This window comes from Erinaceus europaeus, chromosome 1, assembly GCF_950295315.1.
Source record: "Erinaceus europaeus chromosome 1, mEriEur2.1, whole genome shotgun sequence".
Taxonomy (NCBI): Eukaryota; Metazoa; Chordata; class Mammalia; order Eulipotyphla; family Erinaceidae; genus Erinaceus; species Erinaceus europaeus.
In genome coordinates this window covers 27,696,207-27,712,979 of record NC_080162.1, presented here as the reverse complement: position 1 = coordinate 27,712,979, position 16,773 = coordinate 27,696,207, and the positions used below count along the sequence as shown (strand labels likewise).

The 16,773-nt window shown below is 39.8% G+C and overlaps 1 protein-coding gene across 3 annotated transcripts in view; it reads right to left on the bottom strand.

Annotated features, from left to right (window-relative positions):
- KCNMA1 (potassium calcium-activated channel subfamily M alpha 1) overlaps positions 1 to 16,773 on the bottom strand; it is a 638,320-nt gene that overhangs the window by 403,285 nt on the left and 218,262 nt on the right. The window lies entirely within an intron of this gene.

The following is a 16,773-nucleotide window of genomic DNA, read 5'->3' as shown; positions in this document are numbered from 1 at the left end:
TTGCTCTCCTGTTTTGGGGAGACTCAGAATTTGTGAGAGATGAAGATCACTCATCTGCAAAGATAATCAGATTGGTATGGTCACTGGAAAATCCAAAATAATCCAATAATAAGTACACTATTGTTTTTCCATAATTTAGATTTCAATTCTGTTTATGGAAAGTACAGTAAAATGCCCAACCTCAATGAAAATTAACCTTCATTCCACTCACTGCCCTCTCCCTTTAACATTATATAGCAAATAAGGTCTGAATATTTCAGTCAGGTCAAGTGTGAACTTGCACCACAGTGTTACAATGAAGTGGCCAGAAGGAAGTTGAACAGCAAGACATGAGGGTGTCTGCTGTAAAATTCACATCTTCTCTATCTTAACTACAGCCTGACTATTTCTGGAGTAAAGTCCAGTATGATGATTCTAGATCCTTCTACTTCCAAGGCTTCCAGGACAGCATCAGTGATTGATTCCACGATGTTCCTAATTAGCCAACTCTGGTTTTATTGGACATATACCAGATTCCAGGGAGAGACAACCAAGAGAAAACTGAGTACAAAAGGACCCACCATATGCATTTCTGCTTCCTAAGACAAAGTTCCCCTGTCTAGAAGAAGAAAAGCAAACTTGTACCTTAATTAATTGAAAACAGGTAATGAAACTGAGTACTAGTTTCTAAACATTTGACTTGATGTATGTCATGAATTGGATTGTGGGCAGATTTTCATTTAAATAATCAAGTTGTTTCTCTTTAGCTTGAAAGGATTATAATGGGTGGTGACACACCAAGTTGAGAGCTCACCTTACTATGTGTGAGGATCCGGGTTTGAGCCCCTGCTTCCCATCTGCCAATGGGGAAGGGGGACAGAGGAACACTTCACAAGTAGTGAAGCAGGTCTGCAGGTGTCTCTCTTTCTCTTTCTCTCTCCCTCTCTATCTCTCCTTCCCCTCTTAATTTCTCTCTGTCCTATAAATTTTTTTAAAATTATAATTTGGAATCCATGTATAGTGGTCACTTTTTCTCATCAGACTGAAATGTAACAGGAATGGCACTGGATTCTTAAATGACATTAACAGAGTCACTTGTTCATCTTGGAGTGCTCTGCCCATCCATATTGCCATCATTAGAGGCTTTATTATCATCTTTGTTTCCCAGCTAGAGGTGCAGTCTCTTTCCAAAATAAATTTTTAAAAAATTATGAGAACTGGAACACACTAGGATGAATCAAGCTAGCAGTGGCAGTGTCACAGGATGCCCTCTTGACTGGATAAGAAGACATGGAGACAGGAAACCCAGAGGACAGGAGAGTCAGGCCAAATGCTCCAACAGGCTGACAGGGTTAATGAAGCTCACTAGGCCATAAGTCCATTTGCTCAAATGTGGAAATGTGGGTGTTTGCCACTTCTCCTAACTCTTTAACAGTCATGCCTCCTTTCTTCCTTCAGTTTTGGGGTAGAGGGTAGACTTGTAAAGAGTGCTCTATCAGGTAAGCCACCACACAGCCCAGAGAGGGAGGGCTGGAGGGTAAACTGTTAATAGAAGAGGGCTTCTTTAGTCTCAGATAGAACAGTCTAAGTGAGGGTGAGGCCCTTTGGTACAGGTCATGGAAGAAATAGTTAGGTGGGAAGTCTCAGTGGTGCTGGCTCACTTGCAGAACCAAATAGCACAATGAGCCAGAGATTTAGGACAGCAACTGTGTAGGAGTCCCCATTTCTTAGAATATCTACCTAGCTGACATTGGTGAAATTACAGACTTGAGGCATCCTTGAGCAAGCTGACTATGCCTCTCCCAGCATAAACCTGGTGGCTACAGAAAGGTTTGGTATCATTTCCCAGCCATGCATCTGTTATAAGCATGCTGCTGAAATCAGACACCCCCCCACCAAAAAATGATATTTTAATGCATCTTATTCTTTGTTTTCATCTCTTCTTTTGCTACAGTTTCTATATATCTTGGATGTCAATTTCATGGACCCAGACACACTGGGGGTTCAGCTGATCTAATTAGCTTTAGAGGCATCTGCTCCCAAACTAGTCAATTTCTGCCCTAGCCAATAAGGCATGGCCTAAGCTCATGACTCATAGTTTCATATTAGGAGGTAAGATGTATTATTACTGAATGGTTGGTTTCTAACAGGCTGTCAAATCAACACAGCCACCACTTTCAAAGCTATGTTGGGAAGATAGAGCTGAACATGTAGATAAGCACACCTCTTTTTTTGTGTTCAGCTCCTGTTCCCTCAATTCAAAGAGTGAACAGTAATGAACTTTCCTTCTTTACCAAGATCCTCACACAATAAAAGGTTGCAGAACAGTCCTCACATTTAAAGACCAGGTGATGTACCTAGAAATCTGGAAGACACGGCTACTTCTCCTCAACACTGAAGACAGGATGCCTTGGGAAAAAAGCAAGACACAACTCAAGCATCGCTGGCCAAATTTCCTTATCCTACCAAGATGCTGACTGTTCCTTTCCCCTACGTCCACCCAGCTCTAGGTCCACTTTCACTTTAGTACCACATCAGACCATCAGCCTCTGGTGCTGGCATTCTTGGAATTCAGATCATATTATGGTAGCTCATTAATTATGTGGCTATGGGGGAATTCTTTAGCATCCCTGTACTCCAGTCTCCTCAACTCCAAAATTAGGATGATGATGCTGGTAAAACTTGGCTTTAGTTAATAAAAAGGAAATGTCTAGAGAACAAGTAATAGTAGCCACTCAATATATAATTATCATCCTACACTTATGGACATCTAACCTTTGACAAAGTTGCCCAGACTATTAAATAGGGTAAAAGGAGTCTCTTCAACAAATGGTATTGGAGAAAAATAGGTTGAAACATGAAGAAGAATGAAGCTGAACCACTATATTTCACCAAATACAAAAGTAAATTGCAAGGGGATTGAGAACTTGGGTGTTAGACCAGTAGCTATCAAATACTTGGAGGAAAATATTGGCAGAACTCTTTTCCATCTAAATTTTAAAGACATCTTCAATGAAACAAACCCAATTACAAAGAAGACTAAAACAAAAACAAATCAGTGGGACTATATCAAATTAAAAAGCTTCTGTACAGCAAAAGAAACCACTACCCAAACAAAAAGCCCCCTCACAGAATGGGAGAAGATCTCGACATGCCATACATCAGAAAAGAGGCTAATGACCAGAATATATAAAGAGCTTGCCAAACTCAACAACAAGAAAACAAATGACCCCACCCAAAACTGGGGAAAGGACATGAACAGCATATTCACCATAAAAGAGATGCAAAAGGACAACAAACATATGAAAAACATGCTCCAAGTCATTGATTGTCATAAAAATGCAAATAAAGACAATAATGAGGTACCACTTCACTCCTATGAGAATGTCATACATCAGAAAAGGTAGTAGCAACAAATGGTGGAGAGGTTCAAAGGAACCCTCCTGCACTGCTGGTGGGAATGTAAATTGGTCCAACCCCTGAGGAGAGCAGTCTGGAGAACTCTCAGAAGGCTAGAAATAGACCTACCCTATGGTCCTACAATTCCTCTCCTGAGGATACAACCTAAGGAATCCAACACACCCACACAGAAAGATTTGTATATGCCCATGTTCATAGCAACACAGTTTGTAATAGCCAAAACCTGGAAGCCACCCAGGTGTCCAACAGCAGATGAATGGCTGAGCAAGTTGTGGTGTGTAAGTACATAGTGAAATACTACTCAGCTATTAAAAATGGTGACTTCACCATTTTAGCCCATCTTGGATGGAGCTTGAAGAAATCATGTTAAGTGAGACAAGTCAGAAACATAAGAATGAGTGTGGGATGATCTCACTCATAGGCAGAAGTTGAAAAACAAGTTCAGAAAAGAAAATATTAAGCAGAACTTGGACTGCAGTTAGTGTATTGCACCAATGTAAAAGACTCTGGGGTGGGTGGGTGTGTGGTTGGTTCAGGTCCTGGAGCATGATGGCAGAGGACCTAGTGGGGATTGTATTGTTATGTGGAAAACTGGGAAATGTTATGCATGTACAGACTACTGTATTTACTGTCAACTGTAAAACCTTAATTCCCCAGTAAAGAAATAAAAAGAATTATCGTTGTTGTCACTACTACCACTTGCCAGATTCTGTGGGAGTTGTATACCCCTCGAAGGCAAGAAAACTTTTTTTCCTGTTTCCTCTGCATCTAACACACAGCACAATGTTTGGAGGATGAATGAATGATGTCAACCCAATATGGAGTTATGGCCTACTGACTGTCAGGTAATGGCTGCCTCCATGAGTCCTTCCCTGCAGTATATAGGGTCTCGGGCATGCAAGCTGTGTGTTATAACAGGCTAACCGTCCCCATCTACTAGCTGATTGTAAGTAGGCTCACCAGGCAGGTGGGGGTAATGACAGACAAATGAGAATGGATGTTGACACAAAGAAGAACAGTTTGTCATGCCGAATATCCCTGATATCCTGAAAACTTGGGTATGAAGGCATTCTAGAAAAGGCATGTTCTACTAGTCCTTTGTGATTGTACATATGTGTTTCTGTTCCTTTTGAAATACTAAATAATATTAAAGGAGAGCAGATTTTGTTGTTGTTGTTGTTGTTGGTTAGCTTGTTTTGCCTCCAGGGTTATCACTGGGGCTCATTGCCTGCACTACAAATCCACTGCTCCTGGAAGTCATTTTTTCCCATTTTTGTTGCCCTTGTTGTCATTATTGTTATTGTTGCTTTTATTGCTATTTTTGTTATTGCTGGTGTTGTTGTTGTTGGATAGGACAGAGAGAAGTCTAAAGAGGAGGGGAAGAAAAAAAGGAGGAGAGAAAGACAGACATGTGCAGACCTGCTTCATGACTTGTGAAGCAACCTTCTCACAGGTGGGGAGCCTGAGACTTGAACCAGGATCCTTACACCAGTCCTTGAGCTTGGAGAGCGGGGTACTTTTATAATTTTTCAAGAAGAGTCATTGACTGATGAGAGGTTGAGAACACTGCCTAGAGGGCTTTTGCCCCTGCAAAAGCACTGCTCTATTTATAACTGACACTAGTTGCCTCACTCCTACCACATGAAAGCAACCTAACAAGCCAGAACTAACTGGTATATACTTCCCTTCACCCTCGCTACTTTTTCACTTGGATCTGGAATATTCTGAATCTTCAGGACCAGCTAAAGGGGTGTGTGTGTGTGTGTGTGTGTGTGTGTGTGTGTGTGTGTGTGTGTGTGTGTGTTTTAGCAAAAGCCAACAGGAATTGATGAAATGAAAAGCCAAGAAACAAAGACCCCTGTCCCTCTTTATCTCCACCCAGGAAACAGCCTATTTGACCATCCTAACTTACAACCCCAGTTGCCCACCACTCCAAGCAGGAGTCAACAAAGGTAAAGTCTCATGCAGTCACAAACATCTGTCAGGGTGATTTGGTGAGGTTTTAGCACTGAAAGCAATTTCTTACTAGGAAAATCATTTATCATAGACAGTCTGTCGAAAACAATCTCATTTCAAACCCTTCTCAGGGAGAAAAGAACTGACAACTGGCACTAAGTAATCTACAACATGGCCACTGGGAGTCATTTATCTTTCCTTTGCCCAGCCCAGGACTTGATGCTTTCAGGAGAGAAGTGGAATAAATCATATCAGCTCTGGGAAACCTGTTCACCCCGTAAAGAGGAACTTCAGACAAAGCGGAAAGTAGGAGGGATGAATACTCCTGAACTTCTAAATGGAGACTTTCTTCATGGTCTTAATTTATCATCCAACATCTAAAAGAATAATTTCAGTATTTCAAGACAAATGTTTACCTCTCTCATTACAAAATAAGTTGTTTTTTGTTTGTTTTGTTTGTTTTTGTACTTCCACCTCATCTTAAAAGGCCAAATTCTTCTTTGGTTGCAATTAAGGGAAAGCTTTTTTTTTTTCTCTTCTTTTAAGATATGATATGTCTCCCCTTTGCCTAAGACAGAATTTTCTTTGACAAACCACAGCATGGGGTTTGCAGTGTATTAGATAATTACTCTGTGTGTGCCATCTCCACTGACATCATCACCCTGGAAACAGTGAAAATACCAAGCAATCTGGGGTTTGTGGAGAATAGCAGAAGAGGAGAACATTTCAATGATATGTTCCTAGATAGATCTCTCTCACTTTCTCTATTTTTTTCTTTTTTGCTATTTGTTACAAATAGTAAAAGTGATCAATCACTTTCCTTAGTGAGAGTCTAATTAACCCCAGGCTTGGATTCTGAGGCTCACAGATTTTGAAAGATGACTTCTGCCTGTGAACAGCAGAGCTCCGTCATTTTAAAGCTTTGGTATCAGTGACATGGAAGGTATCAACAACTGCAGATTACAAATATGCATGCTATATTTCCAGGGAACCAAATTAAAAATAACCAGTTGCATAGACTGGATAGTTCCCACCAGTTCTCAGGAGGGTTTATATTATGGATATGTATACTTCATGATCTTAACTATTTTGATTTTTGAAATAAATTACCAGAGTCAGTATATTATCCCCAAACTGCTTTCATTTTGCAGACATAATAAGGAGATGGAAATCTTGATAAGAGAAAATGTAGAGAGTAAAGTCAATCGTCTGGATTCAAATATTCCTTCTCCCACATCCTAGCTATCACTGGCATTAGACCACACTCTGTGCCTTGGTTTCCTCAGATTAACAACAGGAATAATACTAACAGCTACTACAGACACTGTTGTAAGGAGGTAATTGGCCCTGCAGAACATATGCTTTACTATGTGCAAGGACTGAGGTTTGGTCCTCAGTCAGTATGTAGAAGCTCCATGAAAGGGGAACTTCAGGAATGGTGATTCAGTGGTGTGGTGTCTCTCCATCTTGCTCTACCTTTCACTGTTCATCTAAAAATGTCACTGGGAACAAAGGAATTAATCATAAAACTGAATTAAAATCTTCATGGCAAGGGCGGAGCCAAGATAGCAACTTTGGAACCACAGCTGCTGTGAGCTCCAAGAGGCAGCAGCTTGCAACTGGGAATCCACTAAATCTGCCACCAGGTTCCAGTTGCCAGCATGATGCCGACCAGACTTCCCTGGACAGAGGACCTCACCATTGTGTCCTGGAGCTCTACTTCCCCAGAGCCACGCCCTTTTAGGGAAAGAGAGAGGCAGGCTGGGAGTATGAATCGACCAGTCAATGCCCATGTTCAGCAGGGAAGCAACTACAGAAGCCAGACCTTCTACCTTCTGCACCCCACAATGACCTTGGATCCATACTCCCAAAGGGATAAAGACCAGGAAAGCTATCAAGGGAGGGGATGGGATATGGAAATTGGGTGGTGAGAATTGTGTGTTGTACCCCTCTTATCCAATGGTTTTGTTAATGTCTCCTTTTTTAAATAAATTTAAAAAAAATTCTCGGGGTTGTATTGTTATATGGAAAAACTGAGAAATGTTATGCATGCACAAACTATTGTATTTACTGTTGAATGCAAAACATTAATTACCCAATAAAGAAATTTTTAAAAAAATCCCTTCATGGCAAATAGTAGTAGTAATAGTAGTAGTGGCAGTGGTAGTGGTAGTAATAGTAGTAATAGAAGCAGTAGTAGTAGTTTTTGTTGTTGTAATGATAATAATAATAATCTGTTGTAAGGATTGCCGGGATAGCCTGAGGGTACTTCTTCCCGAGCTAGTGCTCTCTGGGTTGGAGAGAACTCAACTGGAGCTGATCTAGGCTGCTGTGTGGGAGAGGGATCAGGAACGCGTGCTGCACCAACTTCCGCAGGAGATACACTCTGGAACTCTCGGAGCCGGAAAGCAATTTCCAAGTGTCTTTAATCAGAAGAGCAGCTGTTTTTATACTCTCCAAGTAGGGTGGAAACAGGATGTGATATAGAGAGGGTGGAGAGAAAAGTGACTGGTGAAAATCAGAGTGTGACAAGGAGGGGGCGGAACAGGCGAGAATCCTATAACTGAACCACCAATGCCCTGGAGTGCTTTATGTAAAAGTGATTTATGTAAATAGACCAAACCTTTGGATCAGTAAATCCCTATATAGGCATATGGATAAGAAGAAGCCAGGGGGAGATGGCAACTACCCAACAAAGGATGAGACAGGAATTAATTACAAAGGGCTTAGTACAATGCCTATGACAAAGTAAACAGTTACTTGTAGTGATCTTGAAAACTCTCAGCCAGAGATAACTAGAATATGGGTCAACAGGTGAGTTTCTTGGAGTCAATCTATTAGCCAAAAAAAAAATCACTGGAAAAACAATAAGATGTAGAAAAATGAGAATTTATAGAAAGCACTTACTGACTACTGACTACACTTACTGACAGGTCATGTTTAGGTAGTAAGGTTCTACAAAAAGAAATTAGAAAAACCAAGGGTCAACACTGGGAGACAGTTTACCCTGTAGGGTCTATGTATGTCCTACCTAGCATAATGTCCTGGGCTTGAACACTGGCACTGCATCAGAAGACCATGGCACCACCTGAAAAGTTCTGTAGATGGTGGGAGAGTACTGTGGTTATCCCTTTCTCTTTCTGTTTCTCTCTCTTAACTCTTTCTCTCTAGAATAGAGAGAATGAAAAACTAAACCAGTACACGCATAAAGACCTAATAAGATTAAGTAAACAAATAAATGACTAACTAGAGGGGCTCTAAAGTGTTCAATTGGCTAGCCAGGGTCTCTGAGACACCTCTGTATTACTTTTTTTTTCAATTCTTTCTCTCCCCCCCATAAAGCTTGGCTGTTTCACAAAAATCAATATTTAATAACCATGTAAAGAATATCTATTGAAAGGCAGCAAGATTATCCAGTTATCCAAGGAACTCCTTGATTGTTCGTGCTCTGAGCACCTGGGTCTAAGCTCTCACTGCTTTTCTCATTCTCTACTATTATTCAGACACTTCTAAGTGACTAGAAATCCCCATTTGGACCATCTGTAGTCACGCAGTACCGCCCCCTCCCCACCCCACTAAGCTCCAGCTGAATACTGTCAGTGCCATAGAAACCAAAACCCAAGTGTAGAGTGGCCCTCAGTGCACTGTGTGATGACTCAGAATTTTGGGAACAAAAAAGAAGCAATGTGTGCTCAACAGTTCAGTTTTTTTTATTTTATTTTGTTTATTTGTTTGTTTTTTAGAGTGAATAAAGTGGCTATGTCCTAGAAAGGGCATGAATGAAGATCAGCTGCTACGCCAAGTCCACCCTAAAACACACACATCTTGGAAAATAAACAAACGTGAATCATTTCACCTGAGGCCTCTCAAGATAAGAGTCCAGTTTAGCGTCCTGATTTTTTACCATGTAGATCATATCACTTACTCCCCATCAACCAGCTTACACAAAGAGAGTGAATGCATTAAAATTTCAGCATTAATTTAATCAAATGTGATTTGGCAGGAAACTCATTACCATGAAAAAAAATTCTATAATGTCTCACACTAAAAGTGTGAAGGGGAATTCAAAGGAGTTTAAAATAAGTATCTTAAAAATCCATTTCTTTATCTAGTGGATATTTATCAACGGAAATGAAGAGCATTTATTCAATATTTACTCTCTGTCAGGCATGAAACAGAAAGTTTCTCACATCTTCACCTCAATGTTAAGGTCAGCAATACCACAGCCACTATATAGATGAAATAACCTACACTGAGAGAAATGATACCTGTCCAAGGTTACACAGGCAGAATTTGAACAAAACTGTGGAGAATAAATTCCATGTTCTTTCCACATTGCCCCCAAATGCTTCTCCTAAATCCATCACTGCAGGTGGGACAATCCCCTGGGATGAACCAGGGAGGGGACTCAAAGATGGACCCTATGTTGCTTGCTTTCACTCCAGAAATAACAAGCAAGGAGTAGTGGCTACAAGTTTTTTTTAAAAAATGGAAAGAAAAGAAAAAAAAAAAAAAAAAAAAACCAAGAACTGCCCAGAATGTAGGGGGGCTAGATGGTAGTGCACTAGGCTAAACTCACATAGTAAGAATTGTCCAAAATGTAGGCAAATAGCAGTTTTCATACATTATTGGTACTAAATATGAAAGAAATACTGTGGGAAACTATTTGATAAGCCCTCAAAAAGAAAAAACATCAAGTTATCAGATGAGCCCAGGATTCCACTATTCAATAGAGAAGAACTGGAGGATAAACAAAATGCAATTATTCATAGAAGAGCCATAAAAAGGAATAGCAGGGATAGGAAAATAGTTCACCCAGTACAGTCCACACTTCATGGGTGTCCAAGTCCCAGGTCACCCCATGAGAGCACTGTGCAAAGCAGAAGCTTCACAAGTGGTGGAACAGTGTTGGGGTATGTCTTATCTCTCTGCTCTCAAAAACTATCTAAAAAGGTGAAATTGTACAGGCATGAAGTACTATCAAAGAAAAAGAAATCTGACAGCACAAAATAGAAGGATAGTGTACTGACACGTTACATGAGTGAACCTTGAAAATATAATATTCAGAGAAAGAAGTCAAACACAAAATGTCATCAATGTATGATACGAAATTTCTGGAAAAGTAAATCCATAGAGACAAGAAAGAGATCAGTAGTTTCCAAGGACAGGGAAGATAGAAACTGACTTCTTTAGGGTGGTAAGAGCAAGGGTCGGCATAAGAATCCCAATTTGAGGATCATAAGGATCCCTGGTTCCCCACCTGCAGGGGGTTCATTTCACAGGCAGTGAAGCAGGTCTGCAGGTGTCTATCTTTCTCTCCCCCTCTCTGTCTTCCCCTCCTCTCTCAATTTCTCTCTGTCCTATCCAACAACAATAGCAATAACAACAACAACAATAATAATAATAAACAAGGGCAACAAAAGGAAAAAATTAAAAATATTAATGTAAATATATTTTCCTCCATCTTAACTGTGTGCATCATAATTCCTGTCTCTCTGGGACAAGGCTAAGGTTCCTGTGAAGATTTTCTCCACCTCAACCCCAGGGAAAAGGGCCTTCTAGCTCTACATGAATAAAAGCCAAGTTGTGAAGAACTCATCATCATGGATGGAAAACCTGGTTTCCTCTCAGCAGAGTGATTTATATGTTCAGGAAGTCTCTTTCATTTGTTTCTGCTTGAGGTGAAGCGGATAACCTCAATTAACAATTTGATTACTTCTTTAATTTCCAGAACTCGTTCATTACTGAAGCCATACTGTCTCTAGAGAAGGACCCTAAATAACTTAGATTTTTTTTTAACATGCCTGGACTGACAGTTTACTCTGTATAGGCTTCAGGTGGAAACAAGTGACTGGAGAAATTATCTTTATATTATCCACTATTTTTCTGTCCTTATCAAGATCCTCTAAGGTTCTAAAATGGCTTCTTCCTCTCCCTTACTATTCACACATGTGACTCGGGAAAATTATACTTGAGGAACATGGTTGAGATACATAAATTATTTTTCTTCCTGAATTGCCAACAGGGTTATCACTGGGGTTCAGTGCCACCAAAATATTTTTTTCATTTTTTTTCTTCTTTCTTTTATTTGATAGGATAAAGATAACTTAGAGAAGAAAAGAAGATGTAGATAGCTTGAGGGAGTTAGGCAGTAGCACAGCGGGTTAAGCGCAGGTGGCACAAAGCATAAGGACCGGTGTAAGGATCCCGGTTTAAGCCCCTGGCTCCTCACCTGCAGGTGGGTCGCTTCACAAGCAGTAAAGCAGGTCTGCAGGTGTCTATCTTTCTCTTCCCCCTCTCTGTATTCCCCTTCTCTCTCCATTTCTCTCTGTCCTATTCAATAACATCAACAACAGTAATAATAACTACAACAATAAAACAAGGGGAATAAATAAATAAATATAAAAAATAAATAGATTCATAGAAAGATAGATAGACAGGCAGACAGAGACAGGCAGGCAGGCAGGCAAGCAGATAGACACCTGCAGTACTACTTCATTGCTTATGAAGCTTCTGCCACTGCAGATGTAGAGCACAGACTGGAATCCAGACCCTGATACATGGTAACAAACGTTTTTGCTCAACTCCCAACATGTATACGTGGCTTCCCAGATACATACAGTTTTGAACAGGTCCTTTGCCATGTACTGTAGTGTGTATGTTTAACCAGGTGCACCACCGCCTAGCCCCTGCCATGTACTGTAATCATTGATATGCTTCCACTGAAGAAATTCAGCATTGATATGAGAAGTCATGAGGTTAGGCATTCTTTTATTTATTTATTTATTGAAGAATTAATGGTTGGAAGAATGAATGGCTTACAGTCAACAGTAAATATAATAGTTTGTACATGGCATAACATTTTCCAGTTTTCCACATAACAACACAACCCCCACTAGGTCCTCCTCAGCCATCATGTTTCAGGACCTGAACTTTCTCCCCTCAACCCCAATACACTAACTCCAGCCCAAGTTCTACCTAGTGTTTTCCCTTCTGATCTTGTTTTTGAACTGCTGTCTATAAGTGAGATCATCCCATATTCATCCTTCTGTTTCTTACTTATCTCACTTAGCATGATTTCTTTAAGCTCCATCCAAGATGGGTTGAAGAAGGTGAAATCACTATTTTTAATAGCTGAGTAGTATTTCATTATGTATATATACACCACAACTTGCTCAGCCACTCATCTGTTGTTGGACACCTGGGTTGCTTCCAGGTTTTGGCTATTACAAATTGAGATACTATGAACATAGGTATACACAAATCTTTTTGGATGGGTATGTTTCGCTCCTTAAGATATATCCCCAGGAGAAGAATTGCACGGTCATAGGGTAGGTCTATTTCTGAGGCTAGGCATTGTTTCTTCCTCCCTTGGTTTGGCTATCTGAAATGTGTGGCTTTTTTTTTTTTTTACTTTGGTTACATGAGAATTTGTGTGAAGATACGTGAGTGTGTATGCATAGCCCTGTGCATAATGAGTGTTTTCCCTGTTAGAAAGTACAATGAAACTGATGATGCTAACACACTGCCACCTAACTCTCCAGTGTTCCAGTCAGCCATTTACATGCTCAGCACATCTAGACAGTAACTGGAACTCAGGACTTCCAGACGCAAAATACACACTAGCAATGCCAACAACTTAGAACTTAGCCGGAATGACTTTTTATTTGCAACTAAGCATGTTCTTGCGATCCCTTCAGCATGTAATCCCTACTGCTATTGCCTTTATTCTAGTGTAGGACAGCATCCTCAAAAATAGGACAAATGATGATGTGGAGACAGCATAATGGTTATATAAAAGATTCTCATGACTGAGGCACTGAAGTCCCAGGTTCATTCAATCCCCAGCAACACCACGAGCCAGAGCTGAAGAATGCTTTCGTCTCTCCTTCTCTGTATCTTTCTCTCTACATCTCTCTCGCTCTCATTAAAATAAAATAAAGGTTTTTAAAAAATAGGACGAATGAAATTGTCTTCTAAATATTCTGCTTACTTTCACTTTTGTGTCTTATACTCTATTTTCCATACCATATTCAGAATTACATTCTTTTGGTGTCAGGTTTATTGAGTTATAATTCACCTGGTTGAGTGCACATGTTACAATGTGCAAGGATGAGGGTTCAAGCTCCCGGTCCCCACCAATAGGGAAAAGCTACACAAGTGGTGAAGCAGTGCTGCAGGTGTCTCTCCATCTCTGGCCCTCTCTATTTCCCACTTCCTCTCAATTTCTGGCTGTCTCTATCCAACAAATAAATAAAGATCATTTAAAAATGAAAACATATATACAATTCAGTGTTTTTCATATATTTATATTTGTGTTTTAACTACTATAATCAATTTTAAAACAGTATCATATCAACTCAGAAGAAAAACCCTTTAGCCATAAGTCTCCAGTCCTGTGGCCCAGGAGGTGACACAGCGGCTGGTGGATTAGACTTGGGAGTATCAGGTCCTGAACTTGAACCTTGGAATCCCATGTGCCAGAATGATCCTTGGTTCTCATCTCCTCCCTCCCTCCAGGATATGTAAGTTCTAGTCAATCACAGATATATTCTCTGTCTTGATTTATTTGCTTATTCTGAGCATTTTGTTTAAATTGAGCATATAACACGTGGCCCTTTGTAACTGGCTATGTCACGTACACTAATGCTTTCAAGATTCATCCATGCTGTGGTGGCATCAGTGGCTATACCACATTTTCTTAGTCCAGCTGTCCACTGATAGGGATTGCTGTTTTCGTTTTTTGATAGTATAAAGATGTTTGAACATTCAGTTATACACCTTTGGGTTCAAGTTTTGTACAGACACTTAATTTCTTTTAAAAATATTATTTATTTATTTATTACCACCAGGAACTCACTGAGGCCTCATGCCTGCATGATTTCACCACATCTGGTGGATTTTTTTCCCCAAGATACAAAGTGAAAGGGGAAAGGGAGACAGAAACTGTGAGAAGAAGGAGAAAAAGCAAAAAACATAGCATATCTTCACCTTTGCTTGGTGCTCCCACATGCTGGCCAGGCACTCAAATTCAAGGCCTTGTGCATAACAAAGTGTGCACATTTTACCAAGGGATTAATCTTCTGGTCCCACGTGCACATGTATTTTCATTTTCCTTGGGAATAGCTTTTTTTTTTTTTTTGGATCGTTTTATCTCTTTTTTTTTTAAGGGGAATATTTGCTAATTTGTCGATTTGTTTCAGATCCGGGGCCTTGAGCATATTTGCTTTCACCATTCCTGGGCCAACTTTTTTATTCAGAGAGTAAGAAACTGACATAAATAAAAAAAATAAATAAAAATAGCACAGCACTAAATGTCCATCCAGTGTCACGGCACTCCGGTGTGGTATTAGGACTTAAACCTGGGAAGCAAGAAATATACCATACTTCTCCAACTCTTAAGTAATTTTTTTTCCTCAAGGGTTATTGTTAATATAATTGAGTTACTTACCATCCATTGTTTTAGTATTATTCATAAACATTCTGAAAGGGGGTCAAATTGCCTTCACTACACTGTGAAGAAGACTCCTCAAAAAAAATATCATAAAATGATTCTTACCACTATGTTTTTTTGGGGGGTGTGGGTATGGGGGGAAGAGGTACCAGAGCACTACTCAACTATGGTTTATAGTGGTACTGAGGATTGAACCTCTGATCTCAGAGCCTCAGGCATGAGAGTTCATGTGCATAATAAGTATGCTATCTCCTCCACCCCTCCACTTTAAGTTTTATGTTCTTCCTATTACTCATCATCTGAAATGATGTTATTTATTTGGCAACATGCTAATTGACTGTCTCCTGAAACTACAACTAGGACTTAAAATAGTGTCAGGCACATAATAGTCACTCAATACATATTTATTGAGTTGATTACTAAATCCTCACTACGTTTCTAAACAAGAGCTAAAATATAAGTTTAATAAAAGGAAAAACTATTGGGGCTGGATGGTGATGGACCAGGTTAAGCACACATACTACTATGTGACAGGATCTGTGCAAGGATCTGGGTTTAAGCCCCCACTCCCACCTGCAGCATGGACACTTTACAAGCAGTAAAGCAGGTCTACAGATGTCTCTCATTCTCTTTCTCCCTCTATCTTCTCCTCCCATCTCAATTTCTCTCTGAATTCTACAGAATACATTGAGAGAAAGAAAGATTAAAAAAAAATGGCATCAGGAGCTGGCACTGGAGCCCCAGCAATAACCCTGGCGGCTAAAGAAATAAATAAAATGAAAACTACTGATACAAAGTTAGTGATGTCTAAATTCATACTGCAAATAATCCCACATTTGTACCATCATTAGATTTAGAAAATGTCACTTACTTAAGGGCTATGTTTAGTGCTTAATTTGCTGTTGTCAGCCCTATCAAACTCTTAAGGCTCAATTAAATAAAGAAAAAGGGGAAATGTACCCCCCTAATATCCAGCTGGCAAGAGCCTTAACTACATTAAATCTCTTTAATATTTACAAAAACTCCGACCAACCTCCTATAATTCTTCATTGGCAAACACCACCCACCCTCCCAGCTATTAAAGTCAAATGGAAAGACCCACTTGATAAAATTTGGAAAGGACCAGACCCCCTGTTGACTATGGGGAGGGGTTTCGCATGTATTTTTCCACAAAATTACTCCAAGCCTGTTTGGGTTCCTGCCCGCCATGTCCGGCAATACCCACATGATGGCGCTGATATCCCTGAAGAACAAGAAACACTGCAAGAAGACTGGCTGCAAGAGGACTGGTTACAGGATGCACCCCAGGATCCATAATACAGCATGGCAGAATAAAAAAAAAATCTGATTCACAGAACTTCCTCCCCCCCCCCGAATGAATGTCTTATGCTATGACTGGCCAGTTGTGTTTTGTGAGTGAGTGAGTGAGTGAGTGAGTGAGTGAGTGAAAAAAAAAAAAAATTGAGTGACCAAAATTTTTGTATGACCCATTGTGCTCAGAGTACTCTGAAAGTTAACTGACTTTATATCAAACGGCTGGACGCAGCCATGGTTTCTGGAGACATCCAGAAACAGTCCAAAAATTGTTCATTCCCCCTTTTGATTTCTTTTTTAAGTCTTGATACCAATATGAAATGTTTAGTCTTAAACTGTGTGAGTAAAGATGGTTCAACTATGACAGTAGTTCTAAATTCACATTTGAAATGATATATCTTATTTACAAGTTTTTCTCCTCCTGTGTGTTATAAACTATATGTTTAATATGCGTGTTTCAAGTTTGGTAAACATTAACTTAACAGTTAAATTGTAACTTCGAAGTTACATTTTTACGAGAAGAGGTAAAATCAATTCATTTAAGTAACTGAGTGTTTAAGGTAAAACTCTAAATATTCAATGTGACAATTCATCATCTCCTAAGTTAAAATACAGATTCTCTATACAGGACATTTTTGGAGGGCCCCCAA